At 42.0% G+C, this 19922-nt stretch overlaps 1 pseudogene; it reads left to right on the forward strand.

The window, feature by feature from the left end:
* The first annotated feature begins 2380 nt into the window (after positions 1-2380).
* Positions 2381-2499, forward strand: LOC148431049 (5S ribosomal RNA; annotated as a pseudogene).
* Positions 2500-19922: the final 17423 nt, after the last annotated feature.

The raw sequence follows: 19922 nt of genomic DNA on the forward strand, positions 1-19922 counted from the left end.
AATGTCCCTTCTTTGGTGAGGGCGGTTTAATCAGTCCTAGGCATTCAGGATAATGAACCAGCTCATAGTAAGAAAACTCCAGTGTTTAATATTCACCGGAAGTTGGGCAGACAGTCCTGTATCTGAGCAGCTCACTGAGCCTATGGATGAGGCATGGGGTTATCTGGTCTCATAGTCTTTTAGTGTTCACTTGCTACTGTCTCCTGACGTATGGCCGGGCTCTTCCCTAACACCTCACAGCCTTAACAGGGATAAATTGGGACTGAGTGACCCCTCTGCTTGCCCCTATTTTTGAGGATACGAGTTCTCTGATCATTCAGGCATATATACCTTTTATTGTAAATATACGCATAGTACAATATAACCTTACCAAATATCAGCCAGGAGGGTATCCAACATCACAATAGTATATGATTTCTCCATGCTGTTAGATGCCGGCTGTAGTCCTGTATGGCCTGGCCTGGGATACCGGCTCACACAGCGCCCAATTCTCCCTACTGGCGGCACCATAATGCTTAGGGTCTGCGCTGCAGAAGTCCAACACCCCAGTAACACCCTGTGTATTCACAGCACAAGCCGGTCAGGGTGACACAGAGGCTGGTGAGGTGGGGTAGACAAGATGTCTGGGTTCTGCAAACCATGGGCTGTATGTAATCAGATTACCTGCAACTTCAGAGATAACCAGGTTACTAGTTATCCTAAAGTGCTCACCCTAATCACACAACCTGGTTACCCTAACATGCATCCCCAAATCACACAACCTGGTTACTAGTTATCTTAACATGCTCCCATAAATCACACAACCTGGTTACCCTATCGTGCTCACCTACTAGTTATCCTAATGTGCTCACCCTAGTCACACAACCTGGTTACTAGTTATGCTAACGTGCTCACCCTAATCACACAACCTACCCTAACATGCTCACCTACTAGTTATCCTAACGTGTTCACCATATTCACACAACCTGGTTACTAGTTATCCTAAAGCTCATCCTAATCACACAACCTAGTTACTAGTTTTCCTAACGTGCTCACCCAAATCAGATCTGATTATACAGACAGTAGACAGACCACATTAGACTTCTGTACCCAAATTACAGAACCCTCTGGCCTAGAATTATGCCTATTTATAATTACACACATTGAACACATAACCAAATAAACAACATTTCTCTTTCATCCACTAGGGGACACTGGAGGTGCTTACGCTGGGGTATGGAGGCGTGGATAGCTGGAGCTGGCACTAATTAATTCAAAAGTGTGAAGCTCCTCCCCCTCTATTCCCCACCAGCCCTCAGTTTAGAAAATGTGCCCTAGGAGCTGGTCACTACAGGCTGTGCTCCAGCAATACATTTCATTTTTATTTATTTATTTTTTATGCATCTTTTACACTACAGGTACCCTTCGCCACCTATATCAAAGGTGGGGTCCGGGTACTGGGCGCCCTGGTTATTTAATATGAAAATAAAAATCAGGAATGAGTGCACAGGGCTTATTCTAAAAGCACCTGACAGCTCCTTATCGCCCCAGCAAGCCTTCACACAGCATGAAGCTACAGAAGAGAAGGCTTTGCTGCATGGAGAGAGAGACTTCAGGGACACGTAGTGAGTAACAGCTGCGCATCCCCCGGCCCCCTACACGCTGCCCGGCGCTGACACAGCTTAATAAGCTGTGTCTGTTATTAGAATAGCGCTTCCGCGCGGCTCCCGGCTCTAATTCCCCGCTTATGCCGACAGTGTAGTGCGGAGGGGGAAGGTAATGCCGCTAATAGCAGCCATAATGGGAGCCCTTAGGGCATGTAGAAGGGGGCGGAGCCTAGCCAGCGCACGCTCTCTCTCCTCTACACGCGGCAGACAGCTGTGTAAAACAACGTACCTGCCGTTTTCTTCAATGAATAACTGCACCTCTCCCTGGTTCAGGAGGTCTGCAGCATATGTAACAGAAGGCTGGTTCTCTTGCTCCAGGATCCTTCACAAAGAGGGCTGTGAGTGCTACTGGGGTGCATGTAGTAAAGAGCAGGGAATGTATTGCTATGGGAGGCTGTCTTCTCTCTTAATCAGCCTTCTGTCTGTATACTGTCTGCATCTGTACAAGTATACTGTGTCCTTATTTCTGCACTGTCTGTGTGGCTGATGTATAAATGTCTAAGGCTTCTCAAAAGATGTTTGTTTGTTCCAAGTGTAGCAACAAAAAGACCAAGCCACATTTTATGGGCTCCACATTAGGTGATGCTTGTTTAGTTATGGACATTACTAACTCACCCACCCCTCCATGGGCTGCTGACATGGTAGGTGTTATGACAGAATTAAGGAGGCTCGTAAGTCTCATCCCCCCTGGGTGGCAGGGTTAACCAAGTCTCTAGGCAGCCTGGTACAGGTTAGCCTATGGCCACACCACCCTGAACACGCCCGATCTCGTCTGATCTTGGAAGCTAAGCAGGGTCAGGTCTGGTTAGTACTTGGATGGGAGACCGCCTGGGGATACCAGGTGCTGTAGACTTAAAATGGGTACCACGTGCTACTATTCCCTTCACTTCCTACTCAGAGGCGTCCTCTTATAACTCCTCCAATCAGAGGATTCGTAAGAGGTACTCCTCGCACATGATACCAAGGAAGGTGAATTACAGGAAGTTTTGAATGATGTCGGTCAAAACTTAGGATCTACCTCCACGGGGGTGGAACCTCTAATTCTGGCGGCAGGCGGGTCCTTAATGTACCTGAGGTTATTGTTCCTGCTTCCCAGGAGTGTGAGTTATTCACTGAACCACCAAAAAGGTCGTCAGTTTTCTCGTTCTCAAAACAACTTCAACAGCAGTTTTCAGTGGCCTGGAAACATCAGGATAAGAGGTTCCAAAATTCCTCGTGGGCTCCCGTCCAGCTATTTTCCGTCATCTATGATGGAAAAGTGGGAAACCCCCTACCCTGTTGATGCGTCTGTTTCCCGTCTCTCAAAAAAGGCTACACTTCCAGTATGGGGGGCTACATTGCTGAAGGACCCTTCTGATCATGTTGGAGTCAAAGCTAAGGTGTATTTATACTGCAGCAGGGGCTCAGTTTAGACCTTCGCTTATTACCGCCTGGGTTAACCAGGCTGTGGTTTGCTGGACTGATCAGTTAATTTCGGGTTTGGATCTACTAGCAGAACACATCCGTGAGTCTGCAGTTTATCTAGGAGAAGCATCCAAGTATATCAGTCAGTTCAATATCCGCTTATGCTATTTCTGGCCGCAGAGTCTGGGCAGGCCGATGTTACCTGGTTGCGTTCTTGGCAGGCCGACGCAGAATGCGCACTGGTGACATGCTTTTTGGGCCGGCATTAGATGGATATCTTGGGCCACTGGGGGTAAGTCTTCCTTCCTCCCTTCAACGGCTCTGGTTCCCAGGTGAACTTACAGAGGACGCTCGTTTCAGTCCTTTAGTGCGCCACAGACCTTTCGTGGTAGATCCCGAGGTGCTCCCACTCAGACAAGGGGTGACAGAGGTCTACTACATACAGTTGCACGTAGATGGGAACCGATGCCAGCTGAGTAACAGGTGGCATGACGGTCTTCCGTCCCACCTGGGGTCTCCTGCGGTGGGAGCTCTCTTATAGAATTTTCAACAAGTTTGAAACCAAACCTCTTCAGACCCATGGATTCGCAAAATGCTTTCCCTGAGGTACCAAATAAACTTTGAATTCTCCCTTCCAGCTCAGTTCGTCACTATGAGTCTGCAAATACCTACGGAAGGTTCTACAAGAGACTGGCCAGTCTCTAATAGTATCGGCTGTGATAGTTCTGGTTCCAGTGAATCAAGATGGGGTTTTACTCAAACCTTTTTTGTAGTGCCCAAACCAGATGGTTCGGTCAGACCCATCTTAAACTTCAAGTCCTTAAACCGGTACCTGAAAATGTGATGTTTTAAAATGGAGTCTCTTCAGTCTGTCAAAGCAAGCTTAGAACCAACAGAGTTCCTGATATCCCTGGATATCAAAGATGCCTATCTTCATGTTCCAATTTGGGAACCCCATCGGGCCTTCCTGCGCTTTGCCATATTGCAAATCACTCAGTTTCGGGCCTTGCCATTCGGATTATCCTCTGTTCCACGCATTTTCACCAAGATTATGTCAGTTATGATTGCTCATCTGCGGTCATCAGGACTGAACATAATTCCTTATTTGGACGACCTATTAATCAAAGCTCCATCAGAATTCCTTCTCTTGGACCAAACCTCACTGACTTACTGTATCATACTCTAATCACAGCACGGTTGGACAAATCTCATTCCAATCCCAGAGACTTCTGTTTCTGGGGTAATTCTGGATACGGCATCACAGAGGATTTTCCTTCCGGAAGACAGAGCCCGGGATATCCGGTTGCTAGTTCAGTTCATTCTTAGACCAAAGAAGGTGTCCATGCTTCTTGGCGTCTTTTGGGGAAGATGATAGCTGCCTTTGAGGCACTATAATTCGAATCGACTGATCCGTTTGAACCCGGCTACCAGGGTAGCTCTCCTCTGGTGAACGCAATCCGGCAATCTCTTAGCAGTGGTCCTCGACTATCAATTTCAGGGTCGTTGGCCTCCTCTGGAACAACGGTAACCCATAAAGGTGTTGGAACTCAGAGCATTTTCCAATGCTCTCATAGAAGCAACACAGTTCTGACGTCTCTTCTGGTAAGAGTTCAGTCAGACAATGTGACAGCCATTGCAAACATCAACCACCTGGGCGGGACTCGTAGTTGCATGGCCATGCGAGAAGTAACGCAGATTATCAGGTGGGATGAGAGTCAGTCGGCGATCCTGTCGGCAGTTTTCTTCCCGAGAGTAGACAACTGGGAAGCAGATTACCTGAGTCATCAGGATATCCATCCCGGGGGATGGAAGCTTCACCTAGACGTGTTTCAGGCTCTAGTATGGTGCTGGGGGTCATTCTCGGGCGGATCTTATAGCGTCTCGATTAAATCATCAGCTCCCAATATACGTGTCACGGACTCTGGATCCGCATGCGGAGGTGGTCAACGCTCTGACAGTGCCGTGGGCTTACAATTTCGTTACCGGTTTCCTCCGATTACACTTCTTCCTCGTATACTAAGAATAAAACACGAGTCGGCCTCACTCATTCTCGTGGCTACGAAATGGCCTTGGTGTAGTTGGTTTTTGGACCTTCGGTCCCTCTTGGCAGACGAGCTGTGGCCCCTTCCTCTTCACCCGGACCTTCTGTTGCAGGGTCTTTTCGCACACCCCAACTTAGTACAGCTGTGTTGATGGGGTGGCTCTTGAGACCGATATTTTAAGACGCAGAGGCATCCCAGACTCTATTATTCCCACCATGCTTTGCGCCAGAAAGCCTGTTTCGGCTGCGCATTATCATAGCATCTGGCGATCTTATATTTCATGGTGTTCCGGTCGGGGCCTTCCATCTAGGACTTATCAATTATCCCTGTTTTTGTTTCTTCTCCAGACGGGATTAGATTCTGGCCTTCACCTTGGAACTCTAAAAGGGCAGGTTTCTGCTCTTTCCATTTTCTTTCAAGGAAAATTGGTTCTCATTCCTGTGTGCAGACGTTCCTTCAGGGGTCTTGCGTGTGCAGCCTCCTTTTGTGCCTCCAATAGCACCCTATTTGATCTTGGTACTCTGGTCTTTTCAGTCTTCCATGTTTGAACCCTTGGAGGAGGTTGATATTAAGTTTTGTCTTGGAAGACGGTACTCCTCCTCACTTTGGGCTTCGGCACACAGCATCGGAATTGGGGGTTCTGTCCTATAAGCTTCCTTACCTTGTGTTTCATGAGGGTGGGGCGGAACTCAGGACAGTAGCCGCTTTCCTTCCTAAGGTGGTGTTGGCTTTCCACATAAACCAACCTATTGTGGTGCCTTCTTTCGTAGAGGATTCAGGTGTTCCTTCTGCCCTGGTGGTTGCTCGAGCTTTTCACATTTGTTTCTTGGACGGCGTTCCTCCGCAGACCGGAGGCTCTTTCTGTCCTCTATGATGCCGTTCGGAGGGCTTGGCCAGCTTCCAAAACAGATGTTGGCTCGTTGGTTTATACTGACTATCCGTCAGGCTTATGTCAACAATGAGTCGGCCTCCTTGGTCTTTTTCGGCTCCTTCCACACGTTCTGTGGGTGTGTCGCGGGCGGCCGGTAGAGTTGCCTCCACCTTGTAATTGTGCTGAGAGACCACTTGGTCTTCTGTTCAAACGTTTGTGAAGTTTTACAGATTTGATACGTTTGCGGCTTCAGCATCAAGTTTTGGCCGCCTTGTTCTGCAGGTTTCCTCAGAGCGCTCCCGCCCGTAGGGAAAACTTTGGGACATCCCCAGCGTAAGCACCTCCAGTGTCCCCTAGTGGATGAAAGAGAAAATGGGATTTTGGTACTTACCGGTAAATCCTTTTCTCTGATTCCACAGGGGACACTGGACGCCCACCTCAGCGCTCTTCGCCTGCCTGTTAGTTCCGCATGTTGTATGGTTTTGTTGTGAGATATTTCTCCTTTTCACTCCTATTCTCCATCTCCTCTCGGCCTTCATTTTCTAAACTGAGGGCTGGTGGGGAATAGAGGGGGAGGAGCTTCACACTTTTGAATTAATTAGTGCCAGCTCCAGCTATCCACGCCTCTATACCCCAGCGTAAGCACCTCCAGTGTCCCCTGTGGAATCAGAGAAAAGGATTTACCGGTAAGTACCAAAATCCCATTATTCCCAATATAATGGATACAATATAACTCTAATATAAGCTAGTGGTTTATTATATTGTAAAGTCAATTATAGGGCCCAGAACTAAAAAGTCACATCCTGGTATGAAACCCGGTACAGTATGGGCACTCGCCATGCTGATGTCCTATTTCCCTGCCACGTGCCGGACTGCAAGCCTGGAACCAGCAGTGTGACTGTGCACAGAGGAACCTATGTGACATGGGCAATTGATATATTGGTGCCGGTTTGAGAGTTGTATGCAGTTCTGCTGAAAAATAAATGCGGACCTCCGCCTGTTTCATAGATAGCCGCCTGCCCCATCCTTCTGCTGTCATCACTATTAGTGCAGATCTCTGACTGTTTCATAGATAGTGATGACAGTAGAAGGATGGGGCAGGGGGCTATCTATGAAACAGTCAGAGATCTGCACTAATAGTGATGACAGTAGAAGGATGGGGCAGGTGGCTAGCTATGAAACAGGCTGAAATCCGCACTAATAGTGATGACAGCAGAAGGATGGGGCAGTTGGCTAGCTATGAAACAGGCGGAGATCCGCACTAATAGTGATGACAGCAGAAAGATAGGGCAGGCGGCTATCTATGAAACAGGGTGGAGATCCGCACTGATAGTGATGACAGCAGAAGGTTGGGGCAGGCGGATATCTATGAAACAGGCGCAGATCCGCACTAATAGTGATGACAGCAGAAGGATGGGGCAGGCGGCCATCTATGAAACAGGCAGACATCCGCACTGATAGTGATGACAGTAGAAAGATGAAATAGGCTGAGATCCGCACTAATAGTGATGACAGCAGAAGGATGGGGCAGTTGGCTAGCTATGAAACAGGCGGAGATCCGCACTGATAGTGATGACATTAGAAGGATGGAGCAGACGGCTCTCTATAAAACAGTCGGAGATCCGCACTAATAGTGATGACAGCAGAAGGATGGGGCAGGCGGCCATCTATGAAACAGGCAGAGATCTTCACTGATAGTGATGACAACAGAAGGATGGGGCAGGCCTCTATCTATGAAATGGGCGGAGATCCGCACAAATAGTGATGACAACAGAAGGATGGGGCAGGCGGCTATCTATGAAACAGTCGCAGATCCGCACTGATAGTAATGACATTAGAAGGATGGGGCAGGCGGCTATCTATGAAACAGTCAGAGATCCGCACTAATAGTGATGACAGAAGGATGGGGCAGGCAGCTATCTATGAAACAGGAGGAGATCTGCTGTCATCACTATTAGTGCGGATCTCCTCCTGTTTCATAGATAGCTGCCTGCCCCATCCTTCTGTCATCACTATCAGTGCGGATCTCCGCCTGTTTCATAGATAGCCGCCTGCCCCATCCTTCTAATGTCATTACTATCAGTGCGGATCTGCGACTGTTTCATAGATAGCCGCCTGCCCCATCCTTCTGTTGTCATCACTATTTGTGCGGATCTCCGCCCATTTCATAGATAGAGGCCTGCCCCATCCTTCTGTTGTCATCACTATCAGTGAAGATCTCTGCCTGTTTCATAGATGGCCGCCTGCCCCATCCTTCTGCTGTCATCACTATTAGTGCGGAAGAATGGGGCAGACGGCTATCTATGAAACAGTCAGAGATCTGCACTAATAGTGATGACAGTAGAAGGATGGGGCAGGTGGCTATTAGTGCAGATCTCTGACTGTTTCATAGATAGCCGTCTGCCCCATCCTTCTGCTGTCATCACTATTAGTGCGGATCTCCGACTGTTTCATAGAGAGCCGTCTGCTCCATCCTTCTACTGTCATCACTATTAGCGCAGATCTCTGACTGTTTCATAGATAGCTGCCTGCCCCATCCTTCTGTTGTCATCACTATCAGTGAAGATCTCTGCCTGTTTCATAGATGGTCGCCTGCCCCATCCTTCTGCTGTCATCACTATTAGTGCGGATCTCTCACTGTTTCATAGATAGCCGTCTGCTCCATCCTTCTGCTGTCATCACTATTAGTGCGGATCTCCGACTGTTTCATAGAGAGCCGTCTGCTCCATCCTTCTGCTGTCATCACTATTAGTGCGGATCTCCGACTGTTTCATAGAGAGCCGTCTGCTCCATCCTTCTACTGTCATCACTATTAGCGCAGATCTCAGCCTATTTCATCTTTCTACTGTCATCACTATCAGTGCGGATCTCCACCTGTTTCATAGCTAGCCAACTGCCCCATCCTTCTGCTGTCATCACTATTAGCGCAGATCTCTGACTGTTTCATAGATAGTCGCCTGCCCCATCCTTCTACTGTCATCACTATTAGTGCGGATCTCCGACTGTTTCATAGATAGCCGCCTGCCCCATCCTTCTACTGTCATCACTATTAGTGCGGATCTCCGACTGTTTCATAGCTAGCCAACTGCCCCATCCTTCTGCTGTCATCACTATTAGTGCGGATCTCAGCCTATTTCATCTTTCTACTGTCATCACTATCAGTGCGGATCTCCACCTGTTTCATAGCTAGCCAACTGCCCCATCCTTCTGCTGTCATCACTATTAGTGCGGATCTCAGCCTATTTCATCTTTCTACTGTCATCACTATCAGTGCTGATCTCCACCTGTTTCATAGCTAGCCAACTGCCCCATCCTTCTACTGTCATCACTATTAGTGCGGATCTCCGACTGTTTCATCTTTCTACTGTCATGACTATTAGTGCGGATCTCTGGCTGTTTCATAGATAGCCGCCTGCCCCATCCTTCTGTCATCACTATTAGTGCGGATCTCCACCCTGTTTCATAGAGAGCCGCCTGCCCTATCTTTCTGCTGTCATCACTATTAGTGCGGATCTCAGCCTGTTTCATAGAGAGCCGACTGCCCCATCCTTCTGTCATCACTATTAGTGCGGATCTCTGACTGTTTCATAGATAGCTGCCTGCCCCATCCTGTCATCACTATTAGTGCGGATCTCTGACTGTTTCATAGATAGCCGCCTGCCCCATCCATCTACTGTAATCACTATTAGTGCGGATCTCTGACTGTTTCATAGAAGTCCACAGAAAGTACCTAAGGCAGAATACTCAGCATCTCGCCCATCACTGCACCAGCCGTCTGACCACAAGGAAGTCAGGGGAAGCCGGCATGGAGGAGAGAGAACCCTAGGCTGAACCCTGACATACATGTATATACACCATGTCACCTATTACCTGTATATACCCCATGTCACCTATTACCTGGTAACACAATTACATGTATATACACCATGTCACCTATTACCTGGTAACACAATTACATGTATATACACCATGTCACCTATTACCTGTATATACACCATGTCACCTATTACCTGGTAACACAATTACATGTATATACACCATGTCACCTATTACCTGGTAACACAATTACATGTATATACACCATGTCACCTATTACCTGTATATACACCATGTCACCTATTACCTGGTAACACAATTACATGTATATACACCATGTCACCTATTACCTGGTAACACAATTACATGTATATACACCATGTCACCTATTACCTGGTAACACAATTACATGTATATACACCATGTCACCTATTACCTGGTAACACAATTACATGTATATACACCATGTCACCTATTACCTGGTAACACAATTACATGTATATACACCATGTCAACTATTACCTGGTAACACAATTACATGTATATACACCGTGTCACCTATTACCTGGTAACACAATTACATGTATATACACCATGTCACCTATTACCTGTATATACACCATGTCACCTATTACCTGGTAACACAATTACATGTATATACACCATGTCACCTATTACCTGTATATACACCATGTCACCTATTACCTGGTAACACAATTACATGTATATACACCATGTCACCTATTACCTGTATATACACCGTGTCACCTATTACCTGTTAACACAATTACATGTCTATACACCATGTCACCTATTACCTGGTAACACAATTACATGTATATACACCATGTCACCTATTACCTGGTAACACAATTACATGTATATACACCATGTCACCTATTACCTGGTAACACAATTACATGTATATACACCATGTCACCTATTACCTGGTAACACAATTACATGTATATACACCATGTCACCTATTACCTGTATATACACCATGTCACCTATTACCTGGTAACACAATTACATGTATATACACCATGTCACCTATTACCTGGTAACACAATTACATGTATATACACCATGTCACCTATTACCTGTATATACACCATGTCACCTGTTACCTGTATATACACCGTGTCACCTATTACCTGGTAACACAATTACATGTATATACACCATGTCACCTATTACCTGTATATACACTGTGTCACCTATTACCTGGTAACACAATTACTTGTATATACACCATGTCACCTATTACCTGTATATACACCACGTCACCTGTTACCTGGTATCACAATTACATGTATATACACCATGTCACCTATTACCTGTATATACACCGTGTCACCTATTACCTGGTATCACAATTACATGTATATACACCATGTCACCTATTACCTGGTAACACAATTACATATATATACACCATGTCACCTATTACCTGGTATCACAATTACATGTATATACACCATGTCACCTATTACCTGTATATACACCATGTCACCTATTACCTGGTAACACAATTACATGTATATACACCATGTCACCTATTACCTGGTAACACAATTACATGTATATACACCATGTCACCTATTACCTGGTAACACAATTACATGTATATACACCGTGTCACCTATTACCTGTATATACACCATGTCACCTATTACCTGTATATACACCATGTCACCTATTACCTGGTAACACAATTACTTGTATATACACCATGTCACCTATTACCTGTATATACACCATGTCACCTATTACCTGGTAACACAATTACATGTATATACACCATGTCACCTATTACCTGTATATACACCATGTCACCTATTACCTGGTAACACAATTACATGTATATACACCATGTCACCTATTACCTGTATATACACCGTGTCACCTATTACCTGGTAACACAATTACATGTATATACACCATGTCACCTATTACCTGGTAACACAATTACATGTATATACACCATGTCACCTATTACCTGGTAACACAATTACATGTATATACACCATGTCACCTATTACCTGGTAACACAATTACATGTATATACACCATGTCACCTATTACCTGGTAACACAATTACATGTATATACACCATGTCACCTATTACCTGGTAACACAATTACATGTATATACACCATGTCACCTATTACCTGGTAACACAATTACATGTATATACACCATGTCACCTATTACCTGGTAACACAATTACTTGTATATACACCATGTCACCTATTACCTGGTAACACAATTACCTGTATATACACTGTGTCACCTATTACCTGGTAACACAATTACTTGTATATACACCATGTCACCTATTACCTGTATATACACCATGTCACCTGTTACCTGTATATACACCGTGTCACCTATTACCTGTATATACACCATGTCACCTATTACCTGGTATCACAATTACATGTATATACACCATGTCACCTATTACCTGGTAACACAATTACATGTATATACACCATGTCACCTATTACCTGGTAACACAATTACATGTATATACACCATGTCACCTATTACCTGGTAACACAATTACATGTATATACACCATGTCACCTATTACCTGGTAACACAATTACATGTATATACACCATGTCACCTATTACCTGGTAACACAATTACATGTATATACACCATGTCACCTATTACCTGTATATACACCGTGTCACCTATTACCTGGTAACACAATTACATGTATATACACCATGTCACCTATTACCTGGTAACACAATTACATGTATATACACCATGTCACCTATTACCTGGTAACACAATTACTTGTATATACACCATGTCACCTATTACCTGGTAACACAATTACCTGTATATACACTGTGTCACCTATTACCTGGTAACACAATTACTTGTATATACACCATGTCACCTATTACCTGTATATACACCATGTCACCTGTTACCTGTATATACACCGTGTCACCTATTACCTGTATATACACCATGTCACCTATTACCTGGTATCACAATTACATGTATATACACCATGTCACCTATTACCTGGTAACACAATTACATGTATATACACCATGTCACCTATTACCTGGTAACACAATTACATGTATATACACCATGTCACCTATTACCTGGTAACACAATTACATGTATATACACCATGTCACCTATTACCTGGTAACACAATTACATGTATATACACCATGTCACCTATTACCTGGTAACACAATTACATGTATATACACCATGTCACCTATTACCTGGTAACACAATTACATGTATATACACCATGTCACCTATTACCTGGTAACACAATTACTTGTATATACACCATGTCACCTATTACCTGGTAACACAATTACCTGTATATACACTGTGTCACCTATTACCTGGTAACACAATTACTTGTATATACACCATGTCACCTATTACCTGTATATACACCATGTCACCTGTTACCTGTATATACACCGTGTCACCTATTACCTGTATATACACCATGTCACCTATTACCTGGTATCACAATTACATGTATATACACCATGTCACCTATTACCTGGTAACACAATTACATGTATATACACCATGTCACCTATTACCTGTATATACACCATGTCACCTATTACCTGGTAACACAATTACATGTATATACACCATGTCACCTATTACCTGGTAACACAATTACATGTATATACACCATGTCACCTATTACCTGTATATACACCATGTCACCTGTTACCTGTATATACACCGTGTCACCTATTACCTGGTAACACAATTACATGTATATACACCATGTCACCTATTACCTGTATATACACCATGTCACCTATTACCTGGTAACACAATTACCTGTATATACACCGTGTCACCTATTACCTGGTAACACAATTCCCTGTATATACACCATGTCACCTATTAACTGGTAACACAATTACATGTATATACACCATGTCACCTATTACCTGTATATACACCATGTCACCTGTTACCTGTATATACACCGTGTCACCTATTACCTGTATATACACCATGTCACCTATTACCTGGTATCACAATTACATGTATATACACCATGTCACCTATTACCTGTATATACACCATGTCACCTATTACCTGTATATACACCGTGTCACCTATTACCTGGTAACACAATTACATGTATATACACCATGTCACCTATTACCTGTATATACACCGTGTCACCTATTACCTGTATATACACCATGTCACCTATTACCTGGTAACACAATTACATGTATATACACCATGTCACCTATTACCTGTATATACACCATGTCACCTATTACCTGTATATACACCGTGTCACCTATTACCTGGTAACACAATTACATGTATATACACCATGTCACCTATTACCTGTATATACACCATGTCACCTATTACCTGTATATACACCATGTCACCTATTACCTGGTAACACAATTACATGTATATACACCATGTCACCTATTACCTGTATATACACCATGTCACCTATTACCTGGTAACACAATTACATGTATATACACCATGTCACCTATTACCTGTATATACACCATGTCACCTATTACCTGGTAACACAATTACATGTATATACACCATGTCACCTATTACCTGTATATACACCATGTCACCTATTACCTGGTAACACAATTACATGTATATACACCATGTCACCTATTACCTGGTAACACAATTACATGTATATACACCGTGTCACCTATTACCTGGTAACACAATTACATGTATATACACCATGTCACCTATTACCTGTATATACACCGTGTCACCTATTACCTGGTAACACAATTACATGTATATACACCATGTCACCTATTACCTGGTAACACAATTACATGTATATACACCATGTCACCTATTACCTGGTAACACAATTACTTGTATATACACCATGTCACCTATTACCTGGTAACACAATTACCTGTATATACACTGTGTCACCTATTACCTGGTAACACAATTACTTGTATATACACCATGTCACCTATTACCTGTATATACACCATGTCACCTGTTACCTGTATATACACCGTGTCACCTATTACCTGTATATACACCATGTCACCTATTACCTGGTATCACAATTACATGTATATACACCATGTCACCTATTACCTGGTAACACAATTACATGTATATACACCATGTCACCTATTACCTGTATATACACCATGTCACCTATTACCTGTATATACACCATGTCACCTATTACCTGGTAACACAATTACATGTATATACACCATGTCACCTATTACCTGTATATACACCATGTCACCTATTACCTGGTAACACAATTACATGTATATACACCATGTCACCTATTACCTGTATATACACCATGTCACCTATTACCTGGTAACACAATTACATGTATATACACCATGTCACCTATTACCTGTATATACACCATGTCACCTATTACCTGGTATCACAATTACATGTATATACACCATGTCACCTATTACCTGGTAACACAATTACATGTATATACACCATGTCACCTATTACCTGGTAACACAATTACATGTATATACACCATGTCACCTATTACCTGGTAACACAATTACATGTATATACACCATGTCACCTATTACCTGTATATACACCGTGTCACCTATTACCTGGTAACACAATTACATGTATATACACCATGTCACCTATTACCTGTATATACACCATGTCACCTATTACCTGTATATACACCATGTCACCTGTTACCTGTATATACACCGTGTCACCTATTACCTGGTAACACAATTACATGTATATACACCATGTCACCTATTACCTGTATATACACTGTGTCACCTATTACCTGGTAACACAATTACTTGTATATACACCATGTCACCTATTACCTGTATATACACCATGTCACCTGTTACCTGTATATACACCGTGTCACCTATTACCTGTATATACACCATGTCACCTATTACCTGGTATCACAATTACATGTATATACACCATGTCACCTATTACCTGTATATACACCGTGTCACCTATTACCTGGTATCACAATTACATGTATATGCACCATGTCACCTATTACCTGGTAACACAATTACATATATATATACACCATGTCACCTATTACCTGGTATCACAATTACATGTATATACACCATGTCACCTATTACCTGTATATACACCATGTCACCTATTACCTGGTAACACAATTACATGTATATACACCATGTCACCTATTACCTGGTAACACAATTACATGTATATACACCATGTCACCTATTACCTGGTAACACAATTACATGTATATACACCATGTCACCTATTACCTGGTAACACAATTACATGTATATACACCATGTCACCTATTACCTGGTAACACAATTACATGTATATACACCATGTCACCTATTACCTGTATATACACCATGTCACCTATTACCTGGTAACACAATTACATATATATACACCATGTCACCTATTACCTGGTATCACAATTACATATATATACACCATGTCACCTATTACCTGTATATACACCATGTCACCTATTACCTGGTAACACAATTACATGTATATACACCATGTCACCTATTACCTGTATATACACCATGTCACCTATTACCTGGTAACACAATTACATGTATATACACCATGTCACCTATTACCAGGTAATAGGTGACATGGTGTATATACAGGTAATAGGTGACATGGTGTATATACATGTAATTGTGTTACCAGGTAATAGGTGACATGGTGTATATACAGGTAACACAATTACATGTATATACACCATGTCACCTATTACCTGTATATACACCGTGTCACCTATTACCTGTATATACACCATGTCACCTATTACCTGGTAACACAATTACTTGTATATACACCATGTCACCTATTACCTGGTAACACAATTACATATATATACACCATGTCACCTATTACCTGGTATCACAATTACATGTATATACACCATGTCACCTATTACCTGTATATACACCATGTCACCTATTACCTGGTAACACAATTACATGTATATACACCATGTCACCTATTACCTGGTATCACAATTACATGTATATACACCATGTCACCTATTACCTGTATATACACCATGTCACCTATTACCTGGTAACACAATTACATGTATATACACCATGTCACCTATTACCTGGTAACACAATTACATGTATATACACCATGTCACCTATTACCTGGTAACACAATTACATGTATATACACCATGTCACCTATTACCTGGTAACACAATTACATGTATATACACCATGTCACCTATTACCTGGTAACACAATTACATGTATATACACCATGTCACCTATTACCTGTATATACACCATGTCACCTATTACCTGGTAACACAATTACATATATATACACCATGTCACCTATTACCTGGTATCACAATTACATGTATATACACCATGTCACCTATTACCTGTATATACACCATGTCACCTATTACCTGGTATCACAATTACATGTATATACACCATGTCACCTATTACCTGTATATACACCATGTCACCTATTACCTGTATATACACCGTGTCACCTATTACCTGTATATACACCATGTCACCTATTACCTGGTATCACAATTACCTGTATATACACCGTGTCACCTATTACCTGGTATCACAATTAGATGTATATACACCATGTCACCTATTACCTGGTAACACAATTACATGTATATACACCATGTCACCTATTACCTGTATATACACCATGTCACCTATTACCTGTATATACACCATGTCACCTATTACCTGGTAACACAATTACATGTATATACACCATGTCACCTATTACCTGTATATACACCATGTCACCTATTACCTGGTAACACAATTACATATATATACACCATGTCACCTATTACCTGTATATACACCGTGTCACCTATTACCTGTATATACACCATGTCACCTATTACCTGGTATCACAATTACATGTATATACACCATGTCACCTATTACCTGTATATACACCGTGTCACCTATTACCTGGTATCACAATTACATGTATATACACCATGTCACCTATTACCTGTATATACACCGTGTCACCTATTACCTGGTATCACAATTACATGTATATACACCATGTCACCTATTACCTGGTAACACAATTACATGTATATACACCATGTCACCTATTACCTGGTAACACAATTACATGTATATACACCATGTCACCTATTACCTGTATATACACCATGTCACCTATTACCTGTATATACACCATGTCACCTATTACCTGGTAACACAATTACCTGTATATACACCATGTCACCTATTACCTGTATATACACCGTGTCACCTATTACCTGTATATACACCATGTCACCTATTACCTGGTATCACAATTACATGTATATACACCATGTCACCTATTACCTGTATATACACCGTGTCACCTATTACCTGGTATCACAATTACATGTATATACACCATGTCACCTATTACCTGGTAACACAATTACATATATATACACCATGTCACCTATTACCTGTATATACACCATGTCACCTATTACCTGGTAACACAATTACATGTATATACACCATGTCACCTATTACCTGTATATACACCGTGTCACCTATTACCTGTATATACACCATGTCACCTATTACCTGGTATCACAATTACATGTATATACACCATGTCACCTATTACCTGTATATACACCGTGTCACCTATTACCTGGTATCACAATTACATGTATATACACCATGTCACCTATTACCTGGTAACACAATTACATATATATACACCATGTCACCTATTACCTGTATATACACCGTGTCACCTATTACCTGGTATCACAATTACATGTATATACACCATGTCACCTATTACCTGGTAACACAATTACATGTATATACACCATGTCACCTATTACCTGGTAACACAATTACATGTATATACACCATGTCACCTATTACCTGGTAACACAATTACATGTATATACACCATGTCACCTATTACCTGTATATACACCATGTCACCTATTACCTGGTAACACAATTACATGTATATACACCATGTCACCTATTACCTGTATATACACCATGTCACCTATTACCTGTATATACACCATGTCACCTATTACCTGTATATACACCATGTCACCTATTACCTGGTAACACAATTACATGTATATACACCATGTCACCTATTACCTGTATATACACCATGTCACCTATTACCTGGTAACACAATTACATGTATATACACCATGTCACCTATTACCTGGTAACACAATTACATGTATATACACCATGTCACCTATTACCTGGTAACACAATTACATGTATATACACCATGTCACCTATTACCTGGTAACACAATTACATGTATATACACCATGTCACCTATTACCTGGTAACACAATTACATGTATATACACCATGTCACCTATTACCTGGTAACACAATTACATGTATATACACCATGTCACCTATTACCTGGTAACACAATTACATGTATATACACCATGTCACCTATTACCTGTATATACACCATGTCACCTATTACCTGGTAACACAATTACATATATATACACCATGTCACCTATTACCTGGTATCACAATTACATGTATATACACCGTGTCACCTATTACCTGTATATACACCATGTCACCTATTACCTGTATATACACCGTGTCACCTATTACCTGGTATCACAATTACATGTATATACACCATGTCACCTATTACCTGTATATACACCGTGTCACCTATTACCTGGTATCACAATTACATGTATATACACCATGTCACCTATTACCTGGTAACACAATTACATATATATACACCATGTCACCTATTACCTGTATATACACCATGTCACCTATTACCTGGTAACACAATTACCTGTATATACACCATGTCACCTATTACCTGTATATACACCATGTCACCTATTACCTGGTAACACAATTACATGTATATACACCATGTCACCTATTACCTGTATATACACCGTGTCACCTATTACCTGTATATACACCATGTCACCTATTACCTGGTATCACAATTACATGTATATACACCATGTCACCTATTACCTGTATATACACCGTGTCACCTATTACCTGGTATCACAATTACCTGTAT

This window comes from Taudactylus pleione, unplaced genomic scaffold (genome assembly GCF_031769625.1).
Source record: "Taudactylus pleione unplaced genomic scaffold, aTauple2 ptg002997l, whole genome shotgun sequence".
Taxonomy (NCBI): Eukaryota; Metazoa; Chordata; class Amphibia; order Anura; family Myobatrachidae; genus Taudactylus; species Taudactylus pleione.